We start from the raw sequence: 18,183 nt of genomic DNA, 5'->3' as shown, positions 1-18,183 counted from the left end.
TGTATTCTGTTGTTTTTGGATGGAATGTCCTATAAATATCAATTAAGTTCATCTTGTTGAATGTATCATTTAAAGCTTGTGTTTCCTTATTTGTTTTCATTTTGGATGATCTGTCCATTGGTGAATGTGGGGTGTTAAAGTGCCCTACTATGATTGTGTTACTGTCGATTTCCCATTTTATGGCTGTTAACATTTGCCTTATGTATTGAGGTGCTCCTATGTTGGGTGCATAAATATTTACAAGTGTCATATCTTCTTGGATTGATCCCTTGATCATTATGTAGTGTCCTTCTCTGTGTCTTGTAATAGTCTTTAGTTTAAAGTCTATTTTGTCTGATAAGAGAATTGCTACTCCAGCGTTCTTTTGATTTCCATTTGCATGGAATATCTTTTTCCATCCCCTCAGTTTCAGTCTGTATGTGTCCCTAGGTCTGAAGTGGGTCTCTTGACAAGACAGTATATATATGGGTCTTGTTTTTGTATCCATTCAGCCAGTCTGTGTCTTTTGGTGGGAGCATTTAATCCATTTACATTTAAAGTAATTATCGATATGTATGTTCCTATTACCATTTTCTTAACTGTTTTGCATTTGTTTTTCTACGTCTTTTCCTTCTCTTGTGTTTCCTGCCTAGAGAAGTTCCCTTAGCATTTTTTGTAAAGCTGGTTTGGTGGTGCTGAATTCTTTTAGCTTCTCCTTGTCTTTAAAGATTTTAATTTCTCCATCAAATCTGAGTGAGATCCTGCTGGGTAGAATAATCTTGGTTGTAGGTTTTTCCCTTTCACCACTTTAAATATGTCCTGCCACTCTCTTCTGCTTGCAGAGTTTCTGCTGAAAGATCAGCTGTTAACCTTATGGGGATTCCCTTGTATGTTATGTGTTGTTTTTCCCTTGCTACTTTTAATATGTTTTCTTTGTATTTAATTTTTGACAGTTTGATTAATATGTGTCTGGTGTGTTTCTCCTTGGATTTATCCTGTATGGGACTCTCTGCACTTCCCGGACTTGATTAACTATTTCCTTTCCCATATTAGGGAAGTTTTCAACTATAATCTCTTCAAATATTTTCTCAGTCCCTTTCTTTTTCTCTTCTTCTGGGACCCCTATAATTCGAATGTTGGTACATTTAATGTTGTCCCAGAGGTCTGTGAGACTGTCCTCAATTCTTTTCATTCTTTTTTCTTTTTTCTGCTCTGCAGTAGTTATTTCCACTGTTTTACCTTCTTGGGCACTTATCTGTTCTTCTCCCTCAGTTATTCTGCTATTGATTCCTTCTAGAGAATTTTTAATTTCATTTATTGTGTTGTTTATCATTGTTTGTTTGCTCTTTAGTTCTTCTAGGTCCTTGTTAAAACGTTTCTTGTGTTTTCTCCTTTCTATTTCCAAGATTTTGGATCATCTTTACTATCATTATTCTGAATTCTTTTTCAGGTAGACTGCCTATTTCCTCTTCATTTGTTTGGTCTGGTGGGTTTTTACCTTGCTCCTTCATGTGCTGTGTGTTTCTCTGTCTTCTTATTTTGCTTAACTTACTGTGTTTGGGGTCTGCTTTTCGCAGGCTGCAGATTTGTAGTTGCTGTTGTTTTTGGTGTCTACCCCCAGTGGCTAAGTTTGGTTCAGTGAGTTGTGTAGGTTTCCTGGTGGAAGGGACTAGTGCCTGTGTTCTGGTGGATGAGGCTGGATCTTGTCTTTGTGGTGAGCAGGACAACGTCCAGTGGTGTGTTTTGTGGTATCTGTGACCTTATTATGATTTTAGGCAGCCTCTCTGCTAATGGGTGGGGTTGTGTTCCTGTCTTGGTAGTTTTTGACATAGGGTGTCCAGCAATGTAGCTTGCTGGTCGTTGAGTGGAGCTGGGTCTTAGCGTTGAGATGGAGATCTGCGGGAGAGCTTTCACCATTTGATATTATGTGGTGCCGGGAGGTCTCTAGTGGACCAGTGTCCTGAACTTGGCTCTCCCAGCTCAGAGGACAGGCCTGACACCCGGCCAGAGCACCAAGACCCTGTCAGCCACATGGCTCAGAAGAAAAGGGAGAATAAAAGAAAGAAAATAATTAAAATAATAATGTTATTAAAATAAATAATTTAAAAAAAAATTTAAAATTAAAAAGTAATTAAAAAAAGAGAAACAAAAGAAAAGAAGAGAGCAACCAAACCAAAAAACAAATTCACCCATGATAACAAGCACTAAAAACTATACTAAAAAAAAAAAAAAAAAAAAGGACAGACAGAACCCTAAGACAAATGGTAAAAGCAAAGCTATACAGACAAAATCACACAAAGAAGCATGCACATACACACTAAAAGGGAAAAAGGGAAAAAAATATATATCATTGCTCCCAAAGTCCACCACCTCAATTTTGGGATGATTCCTTGTCTATTCAGGTATTCCACAGATGCAGGGTACATCAAGTTGACTGTGGAGATTTAAACCGCTGCTCCTGAGGCTGCTGGGAGAGATTTCCCTTTCTCTTCTTTGTACGCACTGCTCCTGGTGTTCAGCTTTGGATTTCCCTCTGCCTCTGTGTGTAGGTCGCCTGACGGCATCTGTTCTTCACTCAGGCAGGACGGGGTTAAAGTAGCAGCTGATTAGGGGGATCTGGCTTACTCAGGCCAGGGGGAGGGAGGGGTACGGAATGCAGGGCGAGCCTGCGGCGGCAGAGGCCAGTGTGACGTTGCACCAGCCTGAGGCGCGCCGTGCATTCTCCCGGGGGAGTTGTCCCTGGATCCCGGGACCCTGGCAGTTGCGGGCTGCACAGGCTCCCCTGAAGCGGGGGTGTGGATAGTGACCTGTGCTCGCGCACAGGCTTCTTGGTGGCGGCAGTAGCAGCCTTAGCATTTCATGCCCGTCTCTGGGGTCCGTGCTGATAGCCGCGGTTTGCGCCCTTCTCTGGAGCTCGTTTAGGTAGTGCTCTGAATCTCCTCTCCTTGCGCACCCCAAAACAATGGTCTCTTGCCTCTTCGGCAGCTCCAGACATTTTCCCGGACTTCTTCTCGGTTAGCCGTGGTGCACTATCCCCCTTCAGGCTGTGTTCACGGAGACAACCCCAGTGTTCTCCCTGGGATCCAACCTCCGAAGCCAGAGCCTCAGCTCCCAGCCCCCGCCGCCCGTCCCGGCAGGTGAGCAGACAAGCCTCTCAGGCTGGTGAGTCCTGGTCGGCACCGATCCTCTGTGCGGCGATCTCTCCGCTTTGCCCTCTGCACCCCTGTTGCTGTATTCTCCTCCGTGGCTCCGAAGCTTCTCCCCACCCACCCCCTGTCTCCACCAGTGAAGCGGCTTCCTAGTGTGTGGAAACTTTTCCTCCTTCACAGCTCCCTCCCAGAGGGGCCGGTCCCGTCCCTATTCTTTTGTCTCTGTTTTTTCTTTTTTCTTTTTCCCTACCCAGGAACGTGGGGAGTTTCTTGCCTTTTGGGAGGTCTGAGGTCTTCTGCCAGCGTTCGGTAGGTGTTCTGTAGGAGGTGTTCCACGTGTAGATGTATTTCTGATGTATTTGTGGGGAGGAAGGTGATCTTCACATCTTACTCTTCCGCCATCTTGAAGGTCTCTGTTTTGAACTTTTGAGTGTCTAAGAATAGAGGAAATACTGACTCTCCCCCACCATCTGCTTCATCACCTGCCCTTGCCCCAGGTTGAAGGGGCTGTACTGACCAGAAAAGCTGAGTCATATCCCAAACACAGAAGAATGACCAGCTCTCTAGGAAAACTAATAGGATTGGGGAAGGGGTGGCCAAAGGAGACTTTAGCCATAATTCTAGTGCTTGCTTTTTTGCAGAGAATGTATTTCAGTATTGCTCATATAATTAGAAATATTGGGCTAAACAAAACCCATAAGCACCTGAGTACATTTTACTATATTTCCCACTAACCTTTAACCTTTATTTCTCACTTAACAATCTTTTGCTGGTTTTCTTACTGGGCTCAGATGGAATTCTGTTTTCTAACTCATCTCAAATACTTGTCTCAGAGTAATGTCCTTTGCAAGGTTCACATAGAAACTTCAGGACTTGAGGCTATTTTACCACTAAATGTCTACTCTGGCTTGTCCTGTCACAGTCACTACCCATCAAGTGACCCTGTTTGGGGGTTGGGTTAAGTAATGAGGTGTCCTGCCTCAGGCTCCACTTCTTGTTTCTTCCCTCCTTCCTCTGTATGGTCCTGTAAGGATATCTCCAAACAAGGAGCCTCTGAGAAAAAGAGCATTTCACTGAAGAATCCAGCTACCCCAGCTATTAGTTTCTCATACAGCATAGAATCACCACTTTAGCAACTGGTAATCTGCCTCTGAGAGAACAATTTATAAAATCTTCATTTAATCCAGAAACTTTTTTCTAAAAGGGTCAACATATATAGCAGAATAAATGCTATCTTTAAGTCAAAATCCAATATTTAAGCCAAAAACATTTTGAAACAGAACTATATAATGTATTTTTATCACAATTCACTAAGAAGAGAGCAAAAGGAGATGGGTTTAGGTCTAGGTTTGCTAAAAGGAAGGACCTTCTCAAAATATAGATTATATATCAAAACAGGTTATTAGGGATTACCTTCCTTGAGGATCTTTAAAAATAGAATAGTTAATCATTCTTCTTGAATGATTTAGGTGCAGACGTTAGAAGCAAGAACTGAAATAAATGCTCTCCTTCAGTCCCCTATGGTTTGTCTAATCTATGATTTCTGACAACCCTTGTCCCCACCCACTGACTTTATCCCAGGTCGTCATGGAATAGCAGAGGTGTGGAAGTTGATGAGAAGTAGACACTGGTAATGACATTTGGGTTACTTCATCACAAGAATTTAGAAGAAATGATCACAGTGCTCTGTCAGTCCACCAACTGAGCTGTTAGTGTAAGCTAGCAGTACAGCATAATCCTCAGTTATTTCTAGAATCTTGATGAATCAATCAATCCATTCTTGAACAAATGAAAGAAAAGAGGTAACCCATCCCCAAAGAAATATGGTAAAGCTGGGATTCCAATCTGAGCATAATATTGATCAGAATACAACAATGATATTCTTTTCTTCATACTCCTATATGATGTCCAACTCTTATTCAAAGTGTAATACATATGACATTTTTAGAAAAGTGTTTGGTTTGTGGTGTACATTTATTGAAAATTCTATAGGATGCATGTAATCGGCATAAATCTCATAATATGAATTAATTTTTCAAGAAATGTACCTTTCTTCATTTTTATTTTTTATTATTTTATTTTTGGCTGCATTGGGTCTTTGTTGCTGTGCGCAGCCTTTTCTCTGGTTGCGGTGAGCGGGGGCTACTCTTCGTTGCGGTGCACAGGCTTCTCATTGCAGTGGCTTCTCTTGTTGGGAGCATGGGCTCTAGGCATGCGGGCTTCAGTAGTTGTGGCACACGGGCTCAGTAGTTGTGGTTCGCGGGCTCTCGAGCACAGGCTCAGTAGTTGTGGCCACAGGCTTAGTTGCTCTGCAGTGTGTGGGATCTTCCCGGACCAGGGCTCGAACCCATGTCCCCTGCATTGGCAGGCGGATTCTTAACCACTGTGCCACCAGGGAACCCCCTTCTTCATTTTTCTACAACTTAATTTCTCTCTTTCTTTAGTATCATTCTGCCAAGTGACAGATACTAAATCCTAGTCAGTTTAGGGTCCCCACTGCTCTTTTCCTCTGACATCTGGGGCCTTATATAGTGCCACAGCATCAGGGTGGGGATGGGTAGTGTCTTGTTCTTTTTCATCAGTCTATGCTAGCATCTGCTGGAGTGTACCACATCCTGTCCAGTTCCTCTGTCTTTGGCCCAAGTGGCAGTTCCATTGTCTCTCTTCCTGACTGCAGAGCCTCTCTGGATACACTCTCTTTCCCTACTTCCATGTTCCCTCACCATTCCTGGACTGCAGAAAACTAGGTGGGGTGTCTAAGCTTCTGCCCCAAGTCTGTGTTATTCTCAGGTGTGTGGAAAACATTTTGCTTCTCTCCACACCACACTGAGGCCCGAGGGGTGCTTCAAGGCTGCCTCTGTCCCACCTGCCAAGGCACAGATATTTCCTCTATGCCCTCACCATGCTGGGTGAGGACTCTGGTATCTTGAAACCTCCTTGGGCTCTATCTGGGGATGCACCACAGGTTTCCTCTACCCCTGTTCCTCACACCACGTGGGAAGAATTGGAGAAGGACCCTGAACTCTTTCTTAGGAACCCACCAGTGTCTAAACCTTCTTTCCTTCGGATTTTCTCTCTTCATCTTCCAGTCCACGTAAACTTTATTTAGTTTCAGAGGTGGCACCTACGGATCTTCCAAACTGTCCATGCCCAGAGGGCTTCAGGGTTTGGGTTTGTCATATTCAAAAACCTTTCCAGCTGTAACAGCTCTTCTCCAAGGTAATCAGTGCTTCACAGTATAGCTTTAAATGGGGGTATAAATGAACTAGCAGGAATTATAAACATATCTGTCAATATATCAAAATATGGTACCCCACTATACTGTTATAAAAAATTTAATGACAAGAGGCAATGAGAGCTGGAAGATTTCAGTGCCAGGTAAGAAGTAGAGCATCCCCTTCTCTGTCTGTCTCTCTCTGTCTCTCTGTCTGTCTCTCTGTCTGTCTGTCTCTCTCTTTCCCCCCTCTCCCCACCTCTGGTACCCAGCTGTTTCTTTTGGTTCAGTCTGATTTTAGTTTTTACTGCACTCTCAGGCAGGTATCTGTTACTACATCAGTTGAAGTATACTTGATTGGCATCTGGAAAACCCTCTCCTGGGAAAAGGAGAGTGTATTTCTCTGCTACTTCAGGGTTTGAGTTAGAGCCTAATCCTACTAAATCTTGAGAGGGGGTGTCCCTCAGTGGATGCATGATGACTGCCCACATACCCTTAGATAGGAAAACTGGCAAGAAAAAAGTAGAAATAAATGAATCTCCCCTTGGAAATTAGTTTTCAACAGATTGCGTTCGCACTTGGAATCACTGCCTTAACTACTAAAATTGATTAAATTAGCAGCTCTGTATTTTGCCAAGATTTTTATAGGCTTTTTCCCCCCTTCTCAACAAATTAAAACCTGGCTTGGAGGGGAGTGTAGTAGACTGGAGACATTTCTCCTCCTGTTGCTGGATGCTGGTGTAGCAAGCTTTTGACAGTTTTAAAGAGAAAATTTTAATTCTTGATTACTACTCCTTATATGTCTTATATCAGGACTGCAGTATGGGTATGTGGGAGGAAAACTGATGTAACATTGAAGAGTTTAATAAATATTTGTAATTTGGGGTTTTTTAATCATTGATTCACAGAAGTCTATTATTATTCTTATAAAGAGAATTATTTCATGTCAAAGGTTATGCTAGATCTTTGGTAATATGTTAATGAGTTGAATAAAATATTCCATGATATAAATGTCAGACCTAGTGCAATCTAACAAATTTAAAACATCATTTTTAATTTGTCATAAAATATAATAACTGCTAACAATCATATCCACTGTGCAAAATGATAACACTCTCCAAAATTTAGAAAAAATATAATGTTCAACTTAAATAATGCAACAAAAGGATGTGGTAGAATGAAGAAATATGTATTACGATGTTCAAAGTGATATTATAATCTTGACTTCCAATTCAAATGAAACACATATTTTTACTAAACTCTGTATTCGCAACTTTTGAAATCCATTTTTGCTTGTGTTATAATTGGAAGTGAAAATAGGACACACACACACACTATATATATATATATATAAAATGATCATAGGAATGTTTTTTTTTTTAAAACTGACATGAATAAAAGCCCAAAAGGAAATCCAGTGAAGTATTATTAATGGTTATCTTTTGGATGGTGGGTATATAAACACGATTTTTTATATCTTTCTCCTTTTTGACACTCTCAAAATCTTCTATAATGAGGATGTATTTCTTTTATATTGACCAAATGAATTAAAAACTCTACTTTTAAAAGTAAGTATTTATTTCCCACACTCTCACTTTTGTTTATTAAGTACAATCTTTTCCTCCTTTATGCTCCTCATGATTGTTTGGGAAGGTGGTATGAGCAAGAATTAAATGCTAAAGTGGACTCTGAGATGCATCAATCTGCTCCCTACAGTGTTACCAGGAAGCAGGTATCAGAGCAAGGATCAAACACACTTTGGTCTTCAAAGTAATAAAGACACTGAATAGTCATAATTTCAGTTTAACTCTCCTCCCTCTTTGACTAGATAGATGGCTTTGCCTTTGAACTGCCCACTGTAAGGATCCAGGTGTGTAAATGCTCAGATCTTTCTAAGGTTGACAACTGCTTCCCTTCACATTTCATTTTACACAATGATTTTGGTGTAGGAATGTCATGGTATAAAGTGGTAGGGAAATATAAAGTGCTAAAATAAGGTAAAGCACTATAGCTAAAAGGCTGTGGAGTTGCCTGTTGATTGCTGAGGTTTCTGCAGATTTTATCTGTACACCCAGTGAATTCTACTGATGAGGAAAGCAATAGAATCCGAACAACTAGGATCAAAAGGAGAGGATGTCTTTGATCATCTATTTGACTGAAAGTAGTAGTCACAATGTACTTGAGTATTTTGTAGGTGCTAAACTCATCCAAAATAACTCTTTCTCATCTACTTTTTTTTTTTTTTTTTTGTGGTACGCGGGCCTCTCACTGTTGTGGCCTCTCCCGTTGCGGAGCACAGGCTCCGGACGCACAGGCTCAGCGGCCATGGCTCACGGGCCCAGCTGCTCCGCGGCATGCGGGATCCTCTCGGCATGCGGGATCCTCTCGGACCGGGGCACGAACCCGTGTCCCCTGCATCGGCAGGCGGACTCTCAACCATTGCGCCACCAGGGAAGCCCCTCTCATATACTTTTAATGCAGTTGTTGGCATTGGTTTGTACAAAAAATTTGTTTAAGAGTCTAGGAAAACAGAGACTTCCCTGGCGGGCCAGTGGTTAAGAGTTCACCTTCCAATGCAGGGGGTGCAGCTTCGATCCCTGGTCAGGGAGCTAAGATCCCACATGCCTCAGGGCCAGAAAACCAAACATAAAACAGAAGCAATATTGTAACAAATTCAATAAAGACTTTAAAAATGGTCCACATCAAAAAAATCTTAAAAGTAAAATCGTCTAGGGGACTTCCCTGGTGATGCAGTGGTTAAGAACCTGCCTGCCAATGCAGGGGACATGGGTTCGAGCCCTGGTCTGGGAAGATTCCACATGCCACAGAGCAACTAAGCCCGTGCGCCACAACTACTGAGCCTGCGCTCTAGAGCCTGTGAGCCACAACTACTGAGCCCATGTGCCACAACTAATGAAGCCTGCGCGCCTAGAGCCTGTACTCTGCAACAAGAGAAGCCACTGCAGTGAGAAGCCCATGCACCACAACGAAGAGTAGCCCCAGCTCGCTGCAACTAGAGAAAGCCCGCGGTCAGCAATAGACCCAATGCAGCCATAAATAAATAAATAGGTAATTAAAAAAAAAAGAGTCTAGGAAAACAGGCAAATGCGCACCTTCTATTTCCCTATTTCTTCAGCCTCTATTCTTCCCCAGCCCTATAACTCTAAGAAAAATCACTATTTTATTAAACTTGTATTGAGAGACTTAGGGGAAATCCCTAGTGCTGTATCTCAGAGACGATCTTTAAAATTTTATAAATAAATTATTTAAATGAATCTCCAAAGATTGTTTCATTGTTCCCCTGTCAGAGAGGAGACCTTGGGTAATTATTTAAGATGTTAAGTAAAAGAAAGGTCCAATGTATACAACAAGATTTAGAGTAGAAATCACAAAAATATAGGTTTCCAGGACAGAATGAGCCTTGATGGGTGCCCCACTTGAGAGTGTTCAAAATATGATATAGCTCTGAAGCCTGCCAAAAAAGACTCCCACCTATTTTTTTTTACACTAACACCTTCTGCACCTCACAGAGTCCATGTGTTAGGACTAATTGACCAGGGCAGCAAGGAGGGAGAGGACAGGCTAGAATATTGGCTAAATGGGAAACTTTCTAGGTCTGGAACATGGTCAAGAGTGGATAATGACCCCCAAGTTCTGACAGGTGCAGTCAGTCAGGCCCAGGCAGATGGAGGTGCAAGGGTGGAACCAAAAGTAAAGAAATGGTAAAGAGTTGGATAATGAGTCTACCTGTAAGAAGGATTCTAAGAGCAGAGAGAGACCTGGTAGCCAGAAAGGGGTGGAGTGTTGGAACGGATAGACAAAGACAAAGTCAGGATCAGTTCCTCCTGTATAAAAGGGTGGTAGTAATAAAATCACCCTCAAGATATTGTTGAAAGAATTAAATGAGGAAATGCCTGGAGGAAAAAAAAAACCAAAACCTCACCAGGTAACCAAAAATGGATCCAGAGCAAGAAAGAGCATAAAAGAAATAAGCAAATTAGATGCCCAGAGTGGATGTCCAGGATTCTTTGAATGGTTTTTATGTGCCCAAGTTTTCTAATTAGTGCTGCTTCTCATTTCTAGAATCTCAAAGCCTTCTGAGACAGGTATGTCTCCTGTCATACCTTCCAGCTAACAACTCTATAGAAGTATGATTTCATCACCACAACTAAAGTCAGATTCTACATAGCAAAGCTATTTATGCAGCCCCCAAATAATGTATATCAATGGCAGTTTGTTTTCATCTGCTTAGTATTAACTCCCCATAGGGGAATAATCTTTTAGGCAAGTACATCATCTCATACCTGATCATAGTTTCTCAAAGCCAAAGGGATCATAAAAGACAGAATAGTCCAACACAATACCTGAACCATCTATAATATCCCTGTATTTGTTGTCTGGTGCTACATAAAAAATTACCCCAATATTTATCGACTTAAAACACAATTATTATCTCACACATTTCAGAGTGTCAGGAATCCTGGAGTACCTTCGCTGGGTGGTTCTATTAACCAAAAACTGCGTTCGCCTCTTGGTGGGTGTTGAACCAAAAGATACAACCAAGCCAAATATGGGAAGAAGGGACTTCCCTGGTGGTCCAGTGGCTAAGACTCCACGCTCCCAATGCAGGGGGCCTGGGTTCGATCCCTGGTAACTAGATCCCACATGCCGCAACTAAGAGTTCGCATGCCGCAACTAAAGATCCCGCATGCTGCAACTAAAAAAGATCCTGCACACGGCAACAAAGATCCTGCATGCCGCAACTAAGACCTGGCGCAGCCAAATAATAAATAAATAAAATTTAAAAACCAAATAACAAATGGAAGAACACTATGGGGATCTTTCCCAAAGCAGTGTCTCCCCAAACAGCAAAACTGGGGAAGTTTTAAGCTAAGGTACATGCATATTCATGAAAGGGCTTGGGCAGTCAACAGAGTCCAAGCTTGAGTTGATTGAAATCACAAGGATTAGAAAAGGTCAACATCATCATCCCTTAGGTTCCAGTTGATCTAGTGGTTGAGCACTTCAGGCTAATCTTTACCATTGAAACAGAACTGAGAGTCTTTACAATTGATATATTATCTTAGCTGTTGTTACTTCTCTTCCCTGATAATAGCCATTTGCTTCTGCATTCTTTTGTTCCCTTAAGATCATTAATTACTGAGACCTGTTCAACAGTAGCATTGTGGTCAGGCTTAGATCACAAAATGGCTTAGGCCAAAATGGCTTCTCTTAATGTCAAGAAAGCCTGTGTGTTGAAGGTTTCATAAAAATGCCAATAATATGGGGTTCAGAGAGCTTCCAGGTTGGTGAACACATCCATGTACGTGGAAGGTGATGCACCCTAACTCCACAGAAACAAGCTCCTGTGCTCAGGACCCTCCCAGACCTCTTCCTATGTATCTCCTCAGCTGGCTGTTGTCTGTATTCTTGATCATATCCTTTATTATGGAATAAACCAGTAAATATAAATAAGTGTTTCCCTGAGTTCTGTGAGCCATTCTAGCAAATTATCAAAGCCAAGAATGGGGTCATGGGAACCCTGATTTATAGCCAATAGCCAGTCTGTCAGAAGTACAGGTGACAAGCTAGGACCTGTCTGTGATTGGCATCTGAAGTGTGGGGGGAAGGCAGTCTTGTGGGACTGAACCCTTATCTTGTGAGATTTGATGCTAACTCCAGGTAGATAGTTTCAGAATTGAATTATAGGACACCCAGGTGATGTCACAGAGGATAGCTTTGTGGTGGAAAAACATCCACACATTTGGTGATTAGAAGTGTCACAAGTGAAGTGTTCTGTGTGAGTAGTAAAGGAGAAACACACAGGAGGGAAGAGTGAGTTTTTCCTACTCACACGCATAGACCATTATCCCTCACTTTAATTCTTAGGTTGTAAGTAGAGGGCTGAACCTAACTTCCTTAAATTTCCTAAACATTGGAAATTTCCTAAATTCCTGCATCTAGATATCTATTTATCTACCTACCTACAACTTTATTGAGATGTAATTCACATACTATACAATTCAGCCACTTAAACTGTACCATTCAGTGGTGTTTAAGTATATTCACAGATTTGTGCAACCATCATCACTGTTAATTTTAGAACATTTTTATCACCCCAAAAAGAAACCTCATACCCATTTAACCCAGTAAGCACTCCCCATTGACCCCAACCCCCTAGCAGCCCTAGGCAACCACTAATGTACTTTCTGTCTCTATAGATTTATCTGTGCTGGACATTTCCTATAAATGGAATCATATGGTCTTTTGTGATGGCTTCTTTCACTTAGCATAATGTTTTCAAGACTCATCCATGTTGTAGCATGTATCATTTTTTCATTCTTTCTTATTGCTGAATAATATTCCATTGTATGGATATACACATTTGTCCATTCATCAGTTAATGGACATTGTATTCTTTCCATTTCAGGGCTATTGTGAATAATGCTGTTATAAACATACATATACGGGTTTTTGTGTGGATGTATGTTTTCATCTCTCTTGGGTGGAATTGATGGGTCACATAGTAATTCTATGTTTAATCTTTTGAGGAACTGCCAGACTGTTTTAAAGTGGATGAAACATTTTACATTCCCAACAGTAGTGAATAAGGGTTTTAGTTTCTCCACATCCTCATCAACACTTGTCATTATCTGTTTTTTGACTCACATAATGATGGGTGTTAAGTGGTATCTCATTGTGGCTTTAATTTGCATTTCTCTAATGACCAATGTTGAGAATCCCTACATTATGAGTATGTTTACATAATGTTGAACATTCCCTAATGGCGAGCATCTTTTCATTTGCTCTTGGCCATTGTATATGTTTGGAGAAATGTCTATCCAGATCTTTTATTCATTTTTAGGTTGTTGGTTATTGGTCCTTTTTTCCTTTTTTTTTCTTTTTTACTCTCTTAACTTTCATATATAACATACAACACTGTTAATTATATTTATCATCTGTACATTACATCCCTAGTACTTATTTATCTTATAACTGGAAGTTTGTACCTTTCGACTGCCTTCATCCCATTCTCCCTTCCCGTACCCCTACTAGTCTTTTATTATTGAGTTGTAAGCATTTCTTAATATATTCTGGATACCAGTCCATTATCAGATATATGATTTGCAAATATTTTCTCCCATTCTGTTGGTTGTCTTTTGTCTTTCTTAATGGTATCTTTTGAAGCACAAAAGTTTGTAATTTTTGTGAAGTCCAACTTACCTTTTTTTTGGTCAGTTGTGCTTTCAGTGTCATACCTAAGAAGGCTTTGCTTAACCCCAAATCACAAAGACTTATTCTTATATTTTCTTCTAAGAGTTTAATAGCTTTAGCACTTACATTTAGGTCTATAATCAGTTTGAGTTGATTTTTGTGTGTGGTGTGAGGAAGGGGATCCAACTTTATTCTCTTGCATGTTGATATTCAGTTCCAACATCATTTGTTGAAAGACTTATTTTTCCTTTTAAATTGTAGGTTATTTTGGGTAAATATTAATACTGTCTAAAATTTGTTGAGTACTCTGTATGTGCTAAGCACTGTTACAAGGCTTTTACATATGTTACCATATTTAACCCTTACACTAATCTAAGGGACTTTATCTCCCTGTGAGACAATGATTGGGGAAACAAGTATGGAGAGAAGGAAGCTGAATGTTAATTGCTTCTCAGTGGCAGAAGGAAGAACTAGAAAAAGGTAAACCCATCTCTTTTATTCTTTTCCTTGCTTTTAATAACAATGGCAGTGACTAGACTTCCTGATGTGGATGGAATAATGTTAAGGGAAAAGCAAAAGCGAAGGATGTGATCTATTCAAATTCTACTTTGCTGCCATCAAGAATGGTATACTGATCAGAAAAGGTGATAAGATGTTTAAGAGACAAGCAATGGTGGTGGTGATGCTTAGAGAATACTGTGTGATCTCAATGAGTTTAAAGCTCTTGGCCCAGAGGGATTATAGCTAAGAATGAAAGATTTTACAGGTGCAGTAACTCAGTTGTTGGCATCATTTTCACTGAAATGTGAACAACAGACATGCTGGAAGACTGAAGAGTTGCTGGTTTTTAAAATGAATCAGGTGCTCAATTCTGTCAATCCTAGAAAAAAGGTTGGCAGCCAGTGCAGACAAAATCCTAGAATGGCTTTTAAAGTGGATGGTTTGTGATTATTTAGGAAGAGAAGTGGTGACCAGTGGGAGATGGCATGGGTTCACCATTCAAGTTGACATCAATTCGTTAGTAATCCTCTATCTGTATGTGTACGAATAAGGTGTAATAGTTTGCAGTAACAGCTCTCCATAAATTATATTTTCAGGTTGAAAAACAATATTTGAAGGGATAGGATTGGCAATAATTTGAAGAAGTAGTACTTCTTTTCCAACAACGATTTGGCACTTTAAATTTGAATAAGGTTTAGAAAAAGATTTTATTTCTGTGTATAAGTGCATTCCTTTGTTGACATGATTAATTAGATCTGTTCTGTTTATATAAGAACAAATATTTTAGAGTAAAATCCAATTTAATAAATGAACAAACTTATTAAGATGTAATTACTTTTCTAAGTTCTATGTTTTAAAAGTCATAATTAAAATGTGGATTGCAAACTATTCTACATGGAACCTTCAGAGAGGTTTGGCTTATATTTCTGTAATTTTATTTGGTTTAAAGCTAAACATGCATTAATCTGGAGTGCGAGATTTATAATTGGAGTTATTTCATACTGATAAAGCAAAGTTTTATTAAAAACAAATTATTGGGACTTCCATGATGGTGCAGTGGTTAAGAATACGCCTGCCAATGCTGGGACACAGGTTCAATCCCTGGTCCGGGAAGATCCTACATGCTGTGGAGCAACTAAGCCCACTAGCCACAACTACTGAGCCTGCGCTCTAGAGCCCGCATGCCACAACTACTGAACCCCATGTGCCTAGAGCCTGTGCTCCGCAGCAAGAGAAGCCACCGCGATGAGAAGCCCGTGCACCATAACAAAGAGTAGCCCCTGCTCGCCGCAACTAGAGAAAGCCCACGCAGCAACGAAGACCCAATGCAGCCAAAAAAACAAAAGAAAACAAAAAAGAAAAAACTGTTAAAACAAAAAACAAATTATTGTTTAAGGTGGGGAAACGGGGAAGAAAAGCATCTCAAGTGGATGGAATTTCTGATTGGGCTTCATGTTTCCCCACACATAAACATGTATTATTTATGGACATAAAGTATGGATGTAAATATGGATAGTATGGATATAAGTAGAAAAATTGTGCATGGAAGTAATATAAGTCAGCTTTAGGATTGTGATTATCTCTGGAGAGATAGGAAAGAGGAAGGGAGAGTTTAGGGCTTTAGTTTTACCTATAATATTTCACTTCTAAGAAGAGTAAGAAAGAGGGTGGGTTTCTCTTTTTGTTCTCTGTATGTTTGAAATATTTCATTAATTGAAAATTTGAAAAGAAAAAAAGCAGCTTAGTTTTGATTTTCTAAAGGATCAAAGTGTTTACCTCCTGTTGATTTGAAAATATGGTTAAATAAGGCTTAAAAGGTGCCTAGAGAGTTTATTTTTATAATCTTAGTATATACTACTAATAACAACAGCTACCTTTGATTAAGTACAATACAGTATGCCAGGCATTATGTGAGGTGCTTTAAATAAGCTCTCTATTGCTCTAACAGTAACTGTGTGAAGAAGGTAGTTCCTTCATTCACATTTAACAGATGGCTAGGTGAGCTATAGTTCCAATCCATTACTGATGATAAAATATGTTAAATGAAGGGCTTCCCTGGTGGCGCAGTGGTTGAGAGTCTGCCTGCCGATGCAGGGGACACGGGTCGTGCCCTGGTCTGGGAGGATCCCACATGCCGCAGAGCGGCTGGGCCCGTGAGCCATGGCCGCTGAGCCTGCGCGTCCGGAGCCTGTGCTCTGCAACGGGAGAGGCCACAACAGTGAGAGGCCTGCGTACTGCAAAAAAAAAAGCTAAATGAAAATTCAGACTTCCAAATGTCAAGTTTAGTATCCCAAAGATAATTTTTCATGTAATACTTTTCTTTTTCCCAAGTATTATCTCTATATTTTAATATGTTTACTTGAGAAAAATAAATATGGATGGGAAAAAGAAGATAAAAATTGCCTATAATTTCACTGTCACTGAGAGAAAATTACTGCTGGATCTTGATAGGCGCCCTTTCATATGTTTTCCATGCACAAATTTGTATGATCTTTCAAATGCTTTGAGAAGGAACTGTGTCAGGAATTTCTCTATTATTATTGCTTAATGGCATATAATATATTGGGTTGGCCAAAAAGCCCACAATAGAATAAATTTTAAATCTGACTTTTTATTCCATACATGTTCATATTTTTAAAAGCAGAGTTTAGGGCTTCCCTGGTGGCGTGGTGGTTAAGAATCTGCCTGTCAATGCAGGGAACATGGGTTCGATCCCTGGCCCGGGAAGATCCCATATGCTACGGAACAGCTAAGCCCGTGCGCCACAACTACGTTAGCCTGCCCTCTAGAGCCCGCAAGCCACAACTACTGAGGCCAAGTGCCTAGAGCCCATGCTCCGCAATAAGAGAAGCCACAACAATGAGAAGCCTGCGCACCGCAAAGAAGAGTATTGCCCGCTCGCCGCAACTAGAGAAAGCCCGCGCACAGCAACGAAGACCCAACACAACCAAAGGTAAAAACAAATAAATAAATTAATTTTTAAAAGAAAGCAGAGTTTAAAACTAAAAAAAAAATTTTTTTAATCTATAAAACATATATGAAAAACAAATTAGATAGGTTACTTTTTTTTAAATCCTTGCAGGGAATTCCCTGGTGGTCAAATGGTTAGGACTTGGTGCTTTCACTACCGGGGCCCAGGTTCGATCTCTGGTCAGGGAACAAAGATCCTGCAAGCTGCATGGTGCAGCCAAAAAAAAAAAAAAAAAAAGAATAAATAAATAATCCTGGCACTTATTATAACAATATATCTAATTCAAAGACCAACTGGACAATTACTACATTATATCTGCCAGTAAATTTTGGAGTCAATAATGAGGATGTTACTTAGTGTGGATAGTTTATTTCAAAGGGCAGGTGGCTCTTCATTTTAAGGAAAAAGGAAAATGGCTGTATAAAATATGAAAAGCAGTATTTCTAAATTTTAAATTTCTATCTTGCAGTTGTAATCCAAAATGCTCAAAAGAGAAAAGCAGAAGTTAAATAGAGAAAAGGTACAACTTATATATTGTTTCTAAAAATCCATATAGATATCTTATATTTTCCCCAAATTTCTTTGCTTAATTCAAGATATGTGCCATAAGGATTATCATGACATTTCTTTGCTCTTCATTCCTGGAGAATATCCCCATAAGAAATGAAACATTCAATAACAAATATTTAATAAGTACCCTTGTATTCAAGGTATTACGCTTTCATCAATTACATAAATCCAAAGTAACAGTGCAGTTTTAGACCACCCAGGTAGGATTTGTTATGTGTCATGGACAGGGAACATTGATTTCTACTTTTTTATTTTTATTTTTATTTTTTTTGCGGTACGCGGGCCTCTTACTGTTGTGGCCTCTCCCGTTGCGGAGCACAGGCTCCGGATGCGCAGGCCCAGCGGCCATGGCTCACGGGCCCAGCCGCTCCACGGCATGTGGGATCTTCCCGGACCGGGGCACGAACCCGTGTCCCCTGCATCGGCAGGCGGACTCTCAACCACTGCACCACCAGGGAAGCCCTCTACTTTTTTTTCCAATTTTATTTTATCATGGTAGTGTAGATATAACATAAAATTTACTATTGTAACTGTTTTTGTGTATAGTGCAGAGGCATTAAATACAGTGATATTGCTGGGCAGCC

The sequence above is a fragment of the Phocoena phocoena genome, chromosome 19, assembly GCF_963924675.1.
Source record: "Phocoena phocoena chromosome 19, mPhoPho1.1, whole genome shotgun sequence".
In the NCBI taxonomy this organism is placed as follows: Eukaryota; Metazoa; Chordata; class Mammalia; order Artiodactyla; family Phocoenidae; genus Phocoena; species Phocoena phocoena.
This window is presented reverse-complemented; position numbering follows the sequence as displayed.